Source organism: Vidua macroura, chromosome Z (genome assembly GCF_024509145.1).
Source record: "Vidua macroura isolate BioBank_ID:100142 chromosome Z, ASM2450914v1, whole genome shotgun sequence".
Taxonomy (NCBI): domain Eukaryota; kingdom Metazoa; phylum Chordata; class Aves; order Passeriformes; family Viduidae; genus Vidua; species Vidua macroura.
The window spans coordinates 41,610,252-41,626,617 of NC_071611.1; the positions used below are offsets into that span (position 1 = coordinate 41,610,252).

At 53.8% G+C, this 16,366-nt stretch overlaps 1 protein-coding gene across 3 annotated transcripts in view; it reads left to right on the forward strand.

Annotated features, from left to right (window-relative positions):
• Window positions 1-5,693: 5,693 nt before the first annotated feature.
• Window positions 5,694-16,366, forward strand: part of ATOSB (atos homolog B) — a 38,801-nt gene continuing 28,128 nt past the window's right edge. For all 3 annotated transcript variants that reach the window (XM_054003639.1, XM_054003640.1, XM_054003638.1), the window contains exon 1: window positions 5,694-5,801. The gene's annotated coding sequence lies outside the window, so the exon portion shown is untranslated. The remainder of the gene's footprint in view (window positions 5,802-16,366) is intronic.

Consider the following 16,366-nt stretch of genomic DNA (forward strand, 5'->3'; position numbering starts at 1 on the left):
TGACCTAAATGGGGATATACCCTCAGTGTATATCCTGGAATATCCCGGTTTCCAGATGAAGCCCATAGAGCTCAGCAGCTCCCTGCTGACCAGGCAAGGGACTTTGCTGTCCCTCCATGAAGTTATCGTCACCAATACCTCGGGGTTCAAAATTCCCATGTCTTTGCAGATCTTGGCCCGATCAACCAGCAGCCGAGTCCTCGGGAAATGCCTGGCAGCTGGAAGAGAGGGTGCAGCACCCCAGGGTGCTGGCAGTGTGTGGGGCACAGGATTCCTGCAAGTGCTCCGAGTCACAGAATTCAGCAGAAAGGCTCTGCCCCAAATGCCGAGCATGGCCAGGGAGAAATGCCAAAATTCCTAAACGTAGGTGCAGGCCATGAACGAGCAACCTCGGCTGCTGGTGCAGTCTGCAGCGCTGAGACGCGTTGCTGGGTGGCCCCAAGCTTTGCCACCTCACCAAGGCGGCGCCAAGGAGACCTGCTATCGGCCCTGGTTTGCGCACTTGGCACCAGCGAAGGCTGACGGGACACTCGGGGGGCAGCAGAAAGGCTAAGACGTCACTGCCCAGCTCGGGCAGCCCTGGAATGCACCAGACTTGGCACGCACCAGACCTGGCACAGCCCACACCGGCCGGCTCTTTGGAGCCGATGTTATCTGAGTGGGTAGACGGAGTTTATCAGTTCCTTCAGGTTTTCTTTTTTTTATTATTTTATTTTCAAAGCAGGCGTGAAAGAAAGGAAACATTTCTGCAGAGAAGCTGTAGGGGGAGAGGCTTAGGCATGAAAAGGGAACGAGGGACGGGACCATTCACACATCCACTGTGTGGGGCCAGGCACTTCTCCTCCCAGAGCCCGCCCAGATCGCCGGCATCCTCTTCAGAGCACGTCCCTTTATGCCACCTTAAATCCACAGCCCCTCCCACAACTCCCCAGCTGCAGGTTAGGGCAGAGGGCCATTAAGTGAAGTCGAACTGTCCAGGACAATGGGTGACCCCGAGGGGTGAAGTGGCAGCGGTTAGAGCTCTACATTTCCAACAGTGAAAAGAAAGCAGGGATTGTTTTCCTGATGCTGAACAGCCACATGCAGTCCCTAGGTGTTGTTCCAGCCCTGGAAACTGTGGCAGGGACAGGCAAGGACATCCTCAGTCTGACCTCCTGCTCAGAGCAGGATGTAACCAACACAACAACATCTTTTCTATGGCTTTGTACTTCAGATCCCCAGGTCTGGAGATCCTTGCCCTGGGCTGCACAGAAATTCTTACTGCTGAGCATCCTCAGCCTGCCAAGCTGTAGCCAACAGCCCTCATCCCTCATCCCTCAGAAGAGAGTCTGCCAGCAGCTCCAGGACAGATCTCTTGAGTTTTGCACATAGCCAAGACCCCTGTTTAATTCTGGGAAGTCCCATGTGTGTCTCAGACACAAAGCAACAGTGAAGTCTGTAGCGCTGGGTTAATGACCTGCATCAGGCTCCAGATCATCCATCCTTTGTTCCTTGGTCCCTAAGGCTCACCATGGTCCCTTGGGGGTCACAATGCTGCCCTCCTCTACAAAGGTGCTGGGAGACAGCTGATGGGAGAGGCAACACTGGAACTATGAGTGTAGGGTGGGTATGGGAGGAAAAGAGCAGCCCTGCCTGGCCCTACTACCCAGTGCTTGTTAATGTGATCACAGATCCATCATTCTCACTTCTCCCTTTCGCATCAGGATTCTGAGACACGCCCAGTTTGGGAAGAGGCTTTGGTGGGCACTGGGACTCAGTCAGCATACCACAGTGACTTCATCTCTGTTGTGATTGCAAGCTCTGCTTGGAGCTGTACCAGAAGGGGTTCCCACAGTGCCAAAAGAGAATGCCATCTCTTCCCCTGAGGGCAGCAGGACTCATCCAGCAGGAAACTCTCCAAGTTTGATTTCTATCGTCAGTTTTACAGTCATTTCCGTCAAACGGTTAAACCTAGCACATCATGGAACCAGGTTCTGGCAGGGGAAAGGTCCTGCAGCACTGGCTCATACTCCCCAGGAACATTCCCAATCTCCAACACAGGGCACTATAGTGCATCTTCTCCTTGTGACAGTCTCAGGGAAAGAGGGACAGGTTTCGGCCTTTGTCTCCTCTAGTTGCAAAATACAGGGAGGACAAGAAACATGAAACCCCCCAGAGGCAAGCACTGCAGGAGACATGCTGCATGCCTAGGACTGGGGCTGTGAGAGATACAAAAACCCAAGCTTTTTTGTGGCAACACACCATTAAGAAAGGAAGTGACAGAAGAAAGGAATGCTCCTCTAGTACACCTGTCCTTTAGGCTTTCTACAGCTCCTCTGCCAGCTGGGATGAGGCCATGAGTCACCACACAGTGCCTGGTCCAGCCCTGCCACTGCTCCACACCCCACCCAACCTGGCACCACATGCCAGGGGCCCCAAAACAACGTGACAACTGATTTCCACCAGCTTCCTCCAAGGTCCTTTTAAAATTCCCAACAATCTCTTGCTGGCAGGACTCCAGGTCTTACCAGGCTCGCTTCTGCACATGGGTCCTTTATTGCTTTATCTACCTATGGACTTGGATCAGATGTGCATAGTATGGCACAGCCTGCTGGCATGGGGAGTGTACAGGTGATGCAGGGGTAGCACCACCCCTATAGAGGCACATCCTGCCCCATCAGCACTGGGAGATGATCCATGTACTTCTCAAAGGCGCTTTTGCGATTGCAAAACCTGCCCACAACAACAAAACTAGTGTGTGCATGGGGATGTCACTCTTCCATGATGAAAACCATTAAATTAAATTAAAACTGGGGCAGGAGCCTTACTTGTGTCAGGTCCTCAGCATCCTGGAGCTTGGCACCTGACAGCCTTTCCAGTGGGAGCAACCAGCCTGGCAAACAGGCTGAACAGCCCCAGCCCGCTGCAGGCAGGTTGGGGCAGTGCTGGCAGCTCCAGGAAGGAGGTAACCCAGGGATGAACGCACCACCACTCAGTCACGTCACCAGGACATCCTTCAAAGGGAAGCCCTGCAGGCAGGAAGGCTCAAGATAGAAGGACGTCATTCCACCATGTGCTGCTTGGGACACCTCATCTTCCTGGGGAAACAGCCTTCTCCCGGCCCTCCCAGCAGGCGAGTCTCTGGAAAGTGGCCAGCTGTGATGCAGAGCCATGCCTAATGTGCTTAAACCCCTCATTTACCTTCACCAACACTTGTAAAGCCCTTTTCAAGCCCCCAGGGTGTGTAAGGAATAGATGAAGCCTACTCCTGGCAAGACCTAGGGTGGGCCCCTCTGCAAAGAAGTAGTACAGCTTGTGCAGTAAGTCTGCCCCATCCCCAACCCTCCCAAGCCTCTGGAAGTTTTTCCAGATGCTCTCCAAACCACCGCAGCTTGTGTTACTGTGCTCATCAAATGGTGATGGTTGAGGTTCTGCCCCATGGGAAGAGCAATGGGAGCAGCCTCACCCCATCAGACTTCTAAAAGGGGCTTTTATGTCCTGCCCCTTAATCCTGCTTCTGGAGCGAGAACATGTTTCAAAAACCAAGGGAGGTTGCTAAGGGACAGTGTGCTCAGCAGGGACATCACTCACAAACCCTTAGCACTCAGAAGCAGGAGGTAAATAACTTGGGATATTATTAATCCTTCACTGCCCACACAATAAATAGAAATGTATTATTCTTGTCAAGGACAAAGGAGCCCATATTTCCCCCCAACCAAGGAGCTGAACCAGCAAATTTTTTTGATTCAGCTCCACAGTGGGTTCAGCTTTGACTGAAGTTGTTCCAGTTGAGTCCCTGTTCAGGCCAATAAAGGTTCATTAACCATTTCTTAACTGTGAACTCATTTCAGCCAGTTCACACTGGAGAACACAGCCTGTGTAAGCAGCTGTGTGATGGGGACTGAGCCTTTTTCAGCCCATCCCTGGTTTGCATGGCCTCTGCTGCTTTCCTGGTTGGACTCCAGAGCTTCTTGCCAGCTCAGCAGAGATGATATGCACGGTCAAAACCCAGAAAAGCTGAATTTTGCCCTGGAAGTCTGTAGGAAATCTGCACTGTGAAGGACAAGCAGGCATGTGGGGGAACTGAGCTTCCTGGGCTCTTCCTGGCACCAGCACCTGCACACACACAGTTTGAATCAGCAGCTCCTAAGTCACCAGGAACACTGGAGGATCGCATGTTCCTGTCATTACTCTCAAAAATTAGAATGTTCCATACATTAAATACCTTTTAGTGGCCCACAGTCTGAATCTGGGGACAGCTAGGGGTTATTTAGCAAGAAATTGCTTAGAGCAGCAATCTGAGGCCCCAGGAGAAGATGAGGTCCTGTGTTGGCAGCTGCTCCATGGTCACATAGATGTCCATAAGACACTGAGCTGCTATTTCTCCCTGCAGAGAGGCACGTGCAGGGCACGGCTGTCAGAGAAACGTCTGTCCTGCTCATGGCTATTCCCAGATAGCACCAGCACAGCTTTATCCATGACAGCACCTCCAAAAATAATGTCCCAGCATCAGCAGCAAGGCGAGGGGAGCGCTGGGGCTCAGCAGCCAGTGGTTCACTTCAACTCATCTCAGCCAGTTCACTTCCAGCTCACTGTGTGCTAACACTGTCAGAAGAGGAGATCTTGGTTATGTTTATAATTTGATGATACTGGTCCCCACTATTTTTAGAATGGTGTTGCAGCTGCAGCTCTCTGAGGAGCAAGGTGAGTCAGCTGGGGGACTGATCTTTACCAAACTTCACCCAAAAGTGATGAAGTCAAGGCATCTCTTCCCTGACCTGAATGGCCCGTGGTCAGGCTGGTGAGCTGTGGGCTGCTTCCCCTCGGGGCAGTGTATCCTGCCAGCATCCCCACAGGTGGGTGGCAGTGCCCCACGGCTGCTGGGTGTTTCGGTATCTTTGAGCAGCCATATCCCGGGGGGCAGCTGCCCCCTCGGGTCCGGCGCCCACGGTGAGTTGTGGCACAGGCCGGCACCGCCGGCACAGCCCGGCACAGCCCGGCAGTGTGGGTGGATGGCAGACCCGGCCTGCGGGGCACTGGCACCACCTGGAGAGTGACACCAGGGTGATCCCATTCATGAGACAAGGGACACCGCGGGGGTCTCACCTGGGGGAGGCCATACCCATGGGGCCACGGAGGGGGCCATCTCTGGGGCTGGCACACATTGCAAGCGTGGCGCTGGGCAAAGGGTGGCTGTGGGGTTGGGACATGCTGTGCCCGTGGGTGTGTGCGCGGGTGGGACACGCCGTGGAGCCGGGGGCACCTGTGGGGTGGGGGTGGGATGTGTTAGGGACGAGACGCCTGCCCGTGGGGTGGGACACGCCGTGCCCACGGGGACATGCAGTACCCGTGAGGTGGGACCCACTGTTCTCGTGGGGCCACGGCCATGGGTGGGACATGTCATGCCCTTGAGCGGGACACGCCGTGTCCGTGGGGCCGTGTTCCAGCCCCGCCGCGGGCCGGGGGGCCCCCATCAGCCCACAGGGTCAGGGGCGGCAGTCCCGCCCCGCGCCGAACCAGGCCCCGCCCACGTCGCCTCCGCCGGCCAATGAGGAGCCATCCCGCCTGGGCCCGCCCCTTCCCCGCTGTCATTACACTCCCGCACGTGGAGGGGGCGGGCCGTAGGCGGGGTCTCGGCACGGTGCTTCACCGCCCATTGGCCGCGCGGCCCCGCGCTCGCCCCGCCCCGCGCCCTGCCCCGCCCAGAACACCAATCAGCGCGCGGGAGGCGGGCACGGGGAACGTGTCCCCGGCGACACCCGGAAGGAGCGCAGGAACCGCGCACAGTCGGGGCCGCGGCGGCAGCGGCGGAGGGGGCGCTGGTGGGTCCGGCGGGGCCGCGACGGGCAGGGCCGGGGGGCACGACTGGGCTCCACCGGGGACGGGACCCCCGTGCGGTGTGCGAGGGGGTTCGTGTGCCCCATCTCTGCCGCCATCCTCCGGTTCCAGAAGGTTCGGGAGGGCCGTTGGGACCGGGGGCCCAGACCGCAGGGGCGAGCGGGAGCTGTGGGAGACGCGACCAGGAGGGGCCGTGATCGGGTAGTACGGGGGAGGCCGTAAACGGAATGGGCGACTGTGAGCGGGGGGGGGGGGGGAGGGGCCTTGACCGAGATGGGGGTCTCTGAGCTGGGGAGATCATGACGGGGATGGGGGTCTGTGAGTCTGGGGGACTGTGACCGAGGTGGGGAGCTGTAAGCCGGGGCACTTGGGGCGGCAAGAGGCCTGGCAGCGGCGGAGGCTGTGGCAGGAGGTGCCGAGGCGGGTGGGGGGGGCAGGCGGCGGTGTGACCGCAGAGCGACTTTGGGGGGGGGGGGGGTGCCTGGGAGAACTGTGAGGGAGGGCTGTGTCTGGCAGAGGCAGGTGTGGGGGGAGGCGGGAGGGACCGAAACGGGGTGCAGGCTTTGCTGCGGGGTGTCGCCGATCCCGGCTCCCAATTCCCTGGCAGCTTAGGGAGGCTGCGCTGCCCCGGTCTCGCCCACCAGGGCCACGTCCTCTGCGCTGTGACATGGGCTGGGACAGCCTGTCTGCAGCTCTGCCTGCACGGTGGGGCCTCTTCCTCCTCCTCCTCCTCTTTTTCTTCCTCCCGCGGGCATTAGCTCCAGCCCAGCTGGGACGTGGTGGGTTGTCCCCCGAACGGCCTGCGGCGGTGGGGCCGGGTACCCCGGGGGCGCGGGAGGCGCGCCTCGGGCGGCATCTGCCCCGGGGGTCCCTTCCCACGACCCAGTGTGGGGCTGCGGGGTGGGCGCCGGGGCGGATGTGAACCCCGGCATCCGCTGCCCTCTGGTGACAGCCAGCCGCGGGCGGACGGGCCCGTCGGGGGCAGTCACCCACCCGAAATCAGCTGCTGCCGACTTAGCGAGGTTTTCGAGCGTCTTGCGGGTTTTATACAGAACCCACGCAAGCGGCGTGCGCTCGGCAGCCCAGGTGGGTGTCATGTTTGGAAAGGTGGCCTGTTAGGGAAGTCAGAGGGAATGGCTGCATGGTGGGTGCTGGCAAGGTGGGCTTGCTCACAACCCACCCGTGAACATAATCCATCAGTATAAGGGGCACACACCTCCAGGGTTTCCACACTCCTTTTATTATTTTTCTTTGAAAGGAGTGTGGAATTTGCAGCTGCTGTGGAAAATGTATGGTAGAGGAATGTTGTGCTCTAAATTTAAAATTTAAAAGTCATTTCCACTCATTGCCTTTTTAAAAACATCAGGCAAGAAGAGACCTGCTTACAGACCTGCCCTCTCCCTGAATCGTGTCTGTTGGCTTCAGCAAAGAGGGGAAGTTGGGAAATTGTGGAGAGAGTAGCAGGCTTGAACCCTGACCCAAAGCAGTGTCTTGGCAAGCTTGGTAGCACAAGTAGGTGAACAAGGTCCGGCAGCTGACATAGAAGAAAACTCCCAATGTGATAGTGCTAGAGTTACTTTTGGCAGGGCTGGGCTTTAGGTTGAGGACCGGGAGAATGAAGTCATCCTGTAAAGCCTGGTTACCACCTTGTTTCACAGCAGCAGTTCCCATGGTTCGGGTCTCAGCGTGAGTGAGCGGCAGGGTGCTGATGGGGACTCTACATGTCCCAGCGTGCAGTCCCTGCACTAGGGCAGGGCACTGGTGGGAGTTGGCAGGGCTGAGGGGTTCGGACAGGGCTGGTTCTGAGGGACGCTGCTGCCACAGTGTTTGTTGCTAGGGTGTCAACGTTTGCCCTCGCCTGACCTCCAGCACCTGCTCCCATAACACTGGATTCCTGCTGACTCTGGTGGGGCCTGGACATGTACCTTCCCATGGAGTCTGGGGTGGTCAGGACAGCAGAGACCTGCTGTCACCACAGCTGTATAGCTGTGGCCCTTGGTGAGCTGGGCTTGTGGACCAAGGTCCAGCCACAGTTGGAGCAATGCTGGGGCTGTTTCAGCTGTGCCACCTGACTGCCTTGTTTCTGTTCCCCATGTGAGAGGTTTCTTACCCACTGAAGGAAGGAAAGCTGGTGGGGTCACTCTGTACTATGGGAACTCTGTTGCTCAGAGGCATAGCTTACTGAGGAGCTCTCTTGCTTCTCTGCTTTTGTAGCAAGTTGTGCAGAGCAGCTCTCCATGCTCTATTTTTCATGTCTGCCCTCTCCAGAAGTGGCCTTTAGGGAATTATAGATAACTTAAATTTTACTGGTAGGGCTGCTCTTTCACTCCAAATCGAATGAAGGCTGCAGCCCCTATACGCCCCCTCCCCCCCTCCCTTGGCTGGTGCTGAACTTTCTCAACATCTCTGCCCTCAGCTCTCTTCTCTCTGAGCATGCAGAGCAGGAGGAGGAAGTTCCCTCCTTATGTTCAAGGGACTTATGAGAGCAGAGAAGCACATCTTTGACCCTGGTCTTCCTCCTTGCTGTCTGCTACAGGCTGCTTGCCCTGGCACATTTCTGCATGACTGTGCTGAGTACCAGAGGCCAGAGATACCCAAGCTTTGCTCTTTGAGTCTGAGGGTGATTGAAGAGGATGGTTATTGATCTGAGTCTTCAAAGTCAAAGACTCTTGGCTCTTCCCACATCCTTTACATGTTCTTACTGCTCTGGGCCTGCCCAGGTTTTTCCTCTGCTAGATCTGGTTGACACCATTGTGTGCTGTGTGGAAATGCACCGTGCCTGGGGGCCAGGACACTTCCTGATGCAGAATAAGAAAACCTGTTATTGGTAGGTATGTGACCACAAATGAGAAAGGAGAAAGTGAAGCCATATGGTTAGAAAAGTGGTGTCCTCAGTATGCTGTCAATGGATCTGTAATCAAATTATCAGAGGCTTTGGTAGCTGGAGGAATTAATGAGTCAGGTTTGAAACAGGACAGATGTGAAAGGCAGCATGGAAGAAATCCTGAAAGGAGATATTTGTATGCTGGCAGATGGTTAGTTACAGGTTACTTTGTGAGATTGTTGCAGGTTACTTTGTGAGAGTCTTCTCTGAGAGACTTTTGCCTGATGTCTCTCCATGTCGCATAATTCCCAGGGACCCCCTTCTTCCAGGGAACTGTGTGGTGTCTGTGTCCTGGTAATGCCTTGTTACTGGGTTTCTGATCCTTCCTTCTGTATGCAGGATCTGGCACCTCTGCTCCCTGGAGCCTATTTTCTGACCAGCTCAGTTCCTCTGTTATTTCATTTTGCTTTTGCTCGTGATCAAGTGAGCCAGGTGAATATAACCTCCAGAGAACTTGGTCTCACAAAGTTTGAGGCCTGATTTAAAAATTCTTTTCTTTGACAGGGAAGTGTCTCTGTTCATCCTCCCTTTGGCTTTGCCCCTCTCTTTCACAGTCTCCCTTGCTTGGCCTGTGGACGCCCAGCTGCCAATTAACATGTTTTCCCCCTGTTTCCATCTGCATCTTCAGCTGGTTGTGAATCCTGAATGAAGAGCAGCTGGGCTCACATGCTCTGCATTTCAGAGAGCTTTTTCAGGACTGGCCAGTGGTTTGCACTCATACTTGCCTGTGGTCTGGACAACCCCCCAGCTAAGCAGCATGATGGTAGAACAATACTTGGATGGGAAACCTTCAAATGAGTCCTGTGTGCTGCAAAATGGGAAGTTAGTGATTCAGCTGGAAGTGGTTTTTAGTAACAAATCCATGTCCTGGGCCAGGGGTGATGTCAACCCTGAGATTCTTGTTGTTGGAAGTGAACAAATATGCAAAGCCCTTTATGCAAGAGCTGAGGTGGTAATCCAGATCTCCTGGTCTCAGTCCATTTGGGGTAATTGCATTCTTCCTGGGTAGTGTTTTCAACCCATCCCTGTCAGATGCATTGCTATTGCTTCCTGTGCTGCTGCAGTATGTGGGTGGCAGTACTTCAGCCATGTCCAAAGCAATTCTTGTCACTGCTCAGGCTTAGTGCCTTTTGAGCCTTCTCTGAAAGACAGTGTGCTAGAGGAGGGACTTGGTGGAGGGTTTTTTATATATGTATATTTACATCTACACATGCTGCATTTACTGGGTCTTGTTCTGCTTATAAGCTCTCCAAACCGATAGCCTTTGTGCCTAGCTGGTACTGTTTCCGGGTGGGACTTCTCCTAGGATGCCACTGCAGGTGTCATTAAGCACAAACTTTCTGGGTGGCCTCAGGACAGTCTTAAGAGCTGAAGCCCCAGTAGGGTAGTGAGGCCATGCCTCCCTGCACCATGGTGTGAAGGCTGTGTTTCTGGGGCACTGGCAGCCTGTCTGCCTGCAACGCTCTGCTCCCCAGCACAGCAGCTCTGGTCACAGCTGGGCTGTGCTGTGGTGGTGCTGCAGGGTGGTAGCCTGTGTGGATGGTCAAGCTGGGGAGCAGGGACTGCCTCACAGCAGCTTTTGCCCATCATGCCTGCGGCCAGGGGAAGGTCATACCTGATCCTGGGGAGGCTGATACTGTCCTGGTTTTCAGGACCTGCTATGCACGAGGACCTAGCCCCCACAAAGTGTGATCTCCAATGGTCTGCAATTAAAGCACTGGGAGCCTGGGGAGGAGACTTAAACAACATCTTTGTGATGGTGTTGGCAGGCTTCTTGGAGATTTTTATTCAGCAATTGTCATTTTCTCCCTTCCCTGTAGCCTGGGAAACGCTGTGGTGTTGGATTTGTCTTGGTCTGTTTGGGTTGTTGGGAGGGGTGTCTCTCCAGCAGTGGAGTTTGTCCCTCCCTGCCCTGGCTCTGTGTCTCCATGGGGTAGCTTAGCAGGTGGCCTGTGGGAACCACAGCCAGCGCCTGTTCTTGCAGATAAACCATGTGCCAGTGCACCGACTCGAGTACAGCAAAGCTTGTGTGGTGGAGAAACCTACAGCTGTGTGGGTGGACAAGAACAAAGCCAAAGGTACAGAAAGGCCTTTATTTCCCACTGAAATCTGGGCAGGGATATCGTGGATGTGACCTTAGCAGCTCTCTCTGGAGAACCGACTGTGCACCCACCTGGAGTCGTGCAGGGAACTGGGGGTAGCTGGAACCCAGGAGGGAGTCAGGGCTGCAGCTGGAGGGGCAGCCTCAGCACAGGTAAAAGATGTGGTGGGATCTTTGAGCTGCTGGGGTGTTTGGGGTTTCTCACTTCTGTGCATGGGCCACTAACTCACTTGGCTTGGATGAGCAGTTACTGCCCACCCAGTGTTCCAAATGAACCTGTGCATGTGGACTTGTCTTTCCAGGTGACCCAAGACTGACAGAACAAGCAACCTCAAGGCCACACTGCAAGGGCTGACAGCTGAGAGCTGCCTTCTCTGTCTGCTTCAGCCCTACACTGAGTTTAGCAACATTCAAACATCACTGATTTCCCTTACCTCATCATGACTCTGTGAAGAAACAGGGAACTCTGTGCTCTTCTCCCCTTGGCTCACAGGGATAGCTCTGTAAAGTAGATGTCACCCAGGTGAAGTTCTCCCACAGCCAAGGTTTTTTGGGTGCTCCTGCATCCCACTTGACTGTCAGCATGGCAAAGGGAACCTGGATGTGTGGAACCAGTGCTGCTAAGATGTTGAACCCTGCACACAGTTGTCAGGAGCTCAAGGGTGATGTGATCTTGGGAATTTGCAGCCTGTGTTGTTTGCCACACTTGTCCTTCTGCATGACAGCAGGATTGAATGGGGAGCATTTCCCAGCTGCAGGCCCCTGATGTCCTTCACCTGAACCCAGCTGAGACTTTACCCAGAGCTTGTGGCAGATGTAATCGTGTTCTCTATTAGCAGCATTTGGGTTTTTCCTGCATTTTTCCAGGATTTTGTAGCTTGGCTTTGGAGTGGGAGGCTCAGAGGAAGTGTTTCAGGTGGACCAGCAGTTTTTGTATTGCCACTGGCAAGAAATATTACCTGCTCTGAGGCAACTAGCCTGGAGCAGCCTTAGATGGCTGTGAGCTTTCTGCCTTGTCCATGGATGCTTGTGTGCCTGCCTAGAATCCAGCAGTGCTTGCTCTGCCAGCACAGTGTGCTCTCCCGTGAAGGGAAGCCCTCATCAGGACTGTGCCTATGGCAAGGCAAGATGAACCCTTCTCTCACCCTACAGCTCAGGTGCGATTTGACCAGGAGAGATTATATGGGGAAGACATAGTTTAGGATGCATAGCTGCCCAGGCTCTGCAGCTCTTCCTGTGAAGTGTCTGCCAGAGAAGCTGGGACCAATCCAGAGGCAGCTGGAAACTGGGCTTCAGGCCATCTCATCCTTCAGGCTGATGCTGAAGTTAGATAGATTTACCTGTGAAGGTGAAAGGAAGGAAAGAAGTCCTTTGCTTATGCCAGTGCCCTGTGCTGAAGATTAGCAAGATTAGCTCTCACACAATGCAGTGAGAGCAGAGCAGCCCCTTTATCCAGCTGGGTTGTGGCATTCACTAATACCTGTTCCATGGTGGGATTTTATATCTCTCTTAGTGATGAGAGACATGGCAAAGACCAGAGAAAAGGTTTGCTCTCAGTTCTGCTGGAGCTGCTTGTAGCTCCCAGTCCACTAAGTTCACAACATCCTCTCAGGGCTCCCCTGCCTTTTAACAAGGGCCATTTCAACACAGGGCACACCACAGAATCAGAGAAAGGCTTGGTTTGAAAGCAGCTGTAAAGATCACATTCCAAACCTCCTGCCATGGCCCAGGGGAGCCACACACTAGACCAGGTTGCTTAGGCCCCCATCTAGCCTGTCCTTGAACACTGCCAGGAATGGGATATCCGCAGCTTCTCTGAGTCATGTGTGCCAGTGCCTCACACCCCTCTGGCATAGTACTGGATCCACTTTTCTCCCACCCTTCCTTGATAACCAATTAGCTTAATGTCTTCATGGACAGCAAATCTCCCATTTTTCTGTAAAGCAGCAGCTTTTCCTGTTGCTTGGCCACAGCATGAAGCTGTTCTCTGGTTCGTATACCACCTTGCCCAGGTGATATCAGTGAGTTTATATTTGGGCTGAATTAGCAATTTTGGTTCCGTTTCTTGCAGCTGGTGGTGGTCTGGAAACTGATATACCTTGCAGACCCATGGACAGAATTGCAGTGCCTCTCTTGGGAATGGGATGAAACCCTGCGCTGGGAAACCTAACGACTGGGCAAAGTGGAGTTTCTATCTTCAACAGAAAGCAGTCAACCTAACGTACTCCAGCCTTCTCTTGGTGTGTGTAGGCTGCCCTTGCCCCAGAGTCTGACCAGCTGACCAGCTGTAGCACTGGATCGTCTTTCCACTGAAAACCACAAGAAAATGCTGCCTTCTCCTTCAGAACTGGAGCTCTGGGTTCCTTGCGGATATTGGCACTGGAGTTATGCAAGGAATTCCCTATTTGCCCTACCATCTCTGTTGCAAATAGGTCAGGCATTCAAAGATCCTGTTCATGGGAGTGTTGGGACAGCTGGATCCTTATTCAGTTCTTGCTGCTCCCAAGAATGGAGCAGAGGATCATCTGCTGAGGCTATTTTAGGTTTCTGAACATTGTCGGTATCCCTCTGAGCTCCTATTTGTGTGCAATCCTGCGGCTTCCTGCTAAGATCTGTGTGAGAATCCTATATCCTCATGTGTGAAGGTTTTGCTTGGGCACAGTGTCCCAGGGATTAGGAAGAACTTTGAATTCCTCACTTACCTCAACATCTAACCCATATCAGCTGTATCTGTGACTCCTTTTTGTAATCTTTAGCTCTGAACATCCCTTGGACCTTGCTTTGCAGATGCCCATGTGTTGCCTGGTGGGAAGCAGGCTGCAGCTTCCCCATTTTTTTCCTGCCAGAATTGTGCATCCTTCTTGTTGGCAGCAGTTGATTCCTGTTGTCTCAGATGGGAGCATGCATTGCTGAAAACAGTCTTCCACAAAAACTCTAGGTGTGGAAATACTTCAAAACCCATAGCTGAGTGAGGTGAGATCCTGGTGCTGGCCATCTCTGTATGGTTGGATGGCTACTTGCCATTTGCTACCACCATCCTCCAGCGTGGCACAAGGCGGGGCCTCCTGCCCTCTTCCGTTTTGGTATACCCAAGACTTTTGGCTTCCATGCACTTTTTGGTTTCCGCCTGCTCAGGTAATTTTTCAGCATTGCTGAGTTTCGTGTTGAGGCAATATGTGGCTCTGCAGTTTTGGCCCATCTTTATTTTTAGCTGTGTAAGGCATGGTTGATGGTATCTGAAGGAAGTTACACTGCCTCCAGAACTCCATGACTCATCCCGGATCAGGACTGAGGCTTTGCTAGCTTCTGCTATAACCCTCAAGTGATGTAACTGGCTGTGGGAAAGGGTAGAACAGAGAGAGAAGCAGAGCTTTTAGAAGGTTGAAAAGTTGTTGAATTTACACGTTGAAAGATATTGACAGGTATCACTCCTGAGTGTGGTTAGAGTCCTTTCTCTTCCCCTTGTGTCTTGTGCCTGTGTGAGAGAGGTGAAAGGGAGAAGAGCTCTGATTTCCACGCAAGCTAGGTAACTGTTTAGTGGCACATAGCAATGGTAGGGAAGAGTTTTTAAGACAAGAAATAAAGCAGGATCCTGTCTCTGATTCAAGCCACAGTGAGGTTTGGTGCAGCAGTACAGGCCTGCCTGAAGTGGAAATTGTCTGGAACTGGAGAGCAGAGGCTTAGGAGGTGCCTGCCAGGATGCAGCTAGAAAAGTCTGAGACCCCCATTCCCATCATGTCTGGTGCTGCTGCAATGTAGAAGGAGGTCCTGGAGCTTTCTGACCTGCAGGCAGATGTGTTGCACTGGACTGGAGAGGGGCTGCAGGTCACCCCTATGGAGCAGGCCCTATGGAACAGGTGAGGATGTTGAAGCATCCCTGCCTGCCACAGCACAAAGGAGATACAGTTTAAAAGGCCTCTATTCCCTGAATCTGTCAGTGTGGCTCTCCTGTGCATTGCCTTGAGAATAGACAAGGTGAGGTGCAATGCACCTGGGTCCAGAGTAGGGTCCTTGCCCCTGAGGTGGGCAGGGATGAGGGCTTGTGGGAATGGGCTTCCACCTCTACCCCCTTTCCTTCCTTGGTGAAGGTGCTGCCTTTAAGGAGTATGTTGAGGCTTTTGCGTGTTTCATATGTGGGGCAGCAGGGAGAGGACAAGCAAGGGGGAACAGAGACAGGGGAAATAAGGGAGCATGCTGGAGGGTATTGCTATGGCAACTTGCCATTGGCAGCAACACTGACAAGGCAGAAAAGCAGTCGGGCAAATGTGGAAGGTGCCACAGCTCTCAGTGCAGCCCAGTCCCAGCTGTGCCATGGTCCTGGCACCCCTGGACTCCTGCCTGACAATTTGGCATCTGGAGCTGTTCTCCTCTGGCAGCAGCCTCAGGGTGAGTGGTCAGGGGTGTTTTGTCCATCTTCTCCCCTCTTTCTCTCCTTGCTAGGGTGTGGGCAGGCAGCTCCCATTTACAGAACTGTTTGTTTTGAAGCCCTGAGCTGCAGAGCAGGCCCAGCCAGGAACAAACCAGTCTCTTGATCCCTCTCACTGTACTATGGAAGAAAGCGAGTCATTCTGCTGCCCTTGCTTATTCTCAGTTAATCAACGTTAAGTGGCTCCAACCATGGCTACACCTTCCCAGGATGCCTGGCCCTGTGCTGTGCTGTTCCATCCACCTTGCACAACCAGTTCACCTTGCTCCAGGGTATCTGTACTCAGGGAGAGCAGACACTCTTGTGACCCCTCTGATATGGTCTGAGACCGTCTTCTGGGGCAGGCAGAGAAGTTAAACATTTTTGAGGCTGCCTTTGGGTAGACCCTTTACCAGATACTGGTAAGAGAGCTGGCTCTTGTTGGTGAAGGGGAAATCATGCACTCACTAGCAGAGGAAATGGGCCAGGAAGCCATCTCCAGCCTGGCCATAATGGGAATGTGACTGAGACCTGACCTGTCATCCATGATATGCCTAAAGGCCTGGAGGTAAGCCAGGGTAAAGGACCTGCTGCCAGCAAGCACAGCTTGCTCGTGTCAACATGGATGGCTGTGTGAGAGGTAAACCTCTCTCATTACACCTCTCAAAGGTCACTGCTGGCAGTGAGCTACAACACCCTGCCCACAGCTTTGTGCCCAGCCCAGAGTGAGAAGTGAACAATGCTCTTGGAGATGTATGGAGGCTAGTTGTGTGGGCTTGCCATGGGGTGGCACATGCTGCTCTGGTGCCTGTGACCAGAGTCTGTCTGGGACCAGGTGTTCAGTCAAAAATGGATGGGAAAGGATGCCCGTGAGCTACCCAAATAGCTCTGTACTCACAAATGTCATAATCTGTGCCTGAGCTGTGACCCCTCCTTTCTGGGGTATAAGGCCTCATGTATTGCCCTGAAAACCATTTCACCCTTTCCAGTATGCCCTAGTGTCCTTCTCTGATGGAGGGTTACTGTAAGATCTGTATGGACTGCCCACTTCTGTCCAGTTCTGCATTTTCAGTCATCTTAAAACTCCCAAAGAGTCTAGACTTGTTTGCACAATGTTCCCTGGACTCCAAAATCTGATGTTCCCAAGGGAGAGCAAACA